Below are 1,858 nucleotides of genomic sequence, written 5' to 3'. Positions count from 1 at the left end.
TTGCCCCTTCTAAGTAGAATTGAAACAACTACTCTCTGGTCTTCCTTCTTTTTGAGTTTCCTACTGTCTGGGAGTTATGTCCAGGGTATTCTATGCTTTTGGGCTAATATCCACTTATCGATGAGTATATACCATGTGTGTTCTTTTGTGACTGGGTTTCCTCACTCAAGATGAGATTTTTCTAATTCCATCCATTTGCCTGGGAACTTCATGAAGTCATTCTTTTGTTGTTGTTTTTTGTGGTTTTTTGGTGGTTATAGAGAACTTTACTGATGGTATTTAAGACAGTAGGGAGAGCTCCTTAGGCTCTTCCTGTTATTACAAGGGTCTGGGACAGAAATTGTGAGGGAAATACTCAGTGTTGATGGCAGAGTTGGGATGGGGACTCCCCAGCAACTAAGGGCCTCTCTCTTGTTCTCAGTGTCCTTGCTGGGGTAGGTCATCCAGGGTTTCTTTCTCCTTTGAGGCCATGGTGAGGCACATGTTCCACCACCCTGTTGCTGTAGTCATATTCATTTTCATACCAGGAAATGAGCTTTGTAACGTTGTCATTGAGAGCAATGCCAGCCCCAGCCTCAAAGCTGGAAGAGTGGGAGTTGCTGTTGAAGTTGCAGGAGTGTCCTCAGTGTAGCCCAGGATGCCCTCTAGTGGGTCCTCAGATGCCAGCTTTACCACCTCCTTGATGTCCTCATACTTGGCAGATATCTCCAGGTAGCATGTCAGATGCACAATGGATACGTTGGGGATAGGAACATGGAAGGCCATGCCAGTGAGCTTCCCATTCAGCCCTGGGATGACCTTGTCCACAGCCTTGGCAGCACCAGTGAATGCAGAGATGATGTTCTGTGCTGCTCCATGGCCATTATGCCACAACTTTCCAGAGGGGCCATCCACAGTCTTCTGAGTGGCAGATATGGCATGGACTGTGGTTATGAACCCTTCTAAAATGCCAAAGTTGTCATGAGTGACGTTGGCCAGGGGGACTAAGCAATTGGATGCATTGCTGACAATCTTGAGTGAGTTGTCATATTTCTCATGGTTCACAGCCATCACAATCAAGGGGGCATTATCCGAAGGGGCAGAAATGATGACCCTTTGTCCCCACCCTACTTCATGGTGGTGAAGATACCAGAAGACTCCACAACATACTCAGCAACAACATCACCCCATTTGATGTTAGCGGGATCTCCCTCCTGGAAGATGGTGATGGGCTTCCCGTTGATGACAAGCTTCCCATTCTTGGCCTTGACTGTGTCATTGAATTTGCCATGGGTAGAGTCATACCGGAACATGTAGAGCATATAGTTGAGGTCATTAAAAGGGTCGTTGATGGCAAAAGTCTCCACTTTGCCAGAAGCAGAGAAGGAAGCCCTGGTAACCAGGTGTCCAATACAGCCAAATCAGTTCACACAGATCTTCACCATCTTGTCTAAGGGATGAGACTGGCACTGCCCAAGAAGATGCAACTGTCTTGAAACAGGGAGGAGCAGAGAGCCAAAGTCATGGTTTTTAATAGCTGACTAGTATTCCATTCAGTAAATGCACCACATTTTCTCTATCCATTCTTTAGTTGAGGGACATCTGAGTTTTATCCAGCTTGTGGGTATTGTAAATAAGGCAGCTGTAGACATAGTAGAGCATATGTCCTTGTTGTATGTTGGAATATCGTTTGGGTATATGCCCAGAAATAGTATATCTAGGTCTTCAGGTAGAAGTATTAAACTAGAAGAATGGCAAGATTTATTTCCAAATTGCTTATACCAGTTTGCAATCTCACCACCAATGAAGGACTGTTACTCTCTCTCTACATCCCCACCAGCATTTGTTGTTGACTGAGTTTTGATCTTAGTCATTCTGA

At 45.3% G+C, this 1,858-nt stretch overlaps 1 pseudogene; it reads right to left on the bottom strand.

The window, feature by feature from the left end:
• Positions 1 to 439: 439 nt before the first annotated feature.
• Positions 440 to 1,424, bottom strand: Gapdh-ps86 (Glyceraldehyde-3-phosphate dehydrogenase, pseudogene 86; annotated as a pseudogene).
• Positions 1,425 to 1,858: the final 434 nt, after the last annotated feature.

Source organism: Rattus norvegicus, chromosome 2, assembly GCF_021556685.1.
Source record: "Rattus norvegicus strain SHRSP/BbbUtx chromosome 2, alternate assembly SHRSP_T2T, whole genome shotgun sequence".
Classification (NCBI taxonomy): Eukaryota; Metazoa; Chordata; class Mammalia; order Rodentia; family Muridae; genus Rattus; species Rattus norvegicus.
Note: the sequence above shows the minus strand (reverse complement) of the source record. Positions and strands in the feature narration are given on the sequence as shown.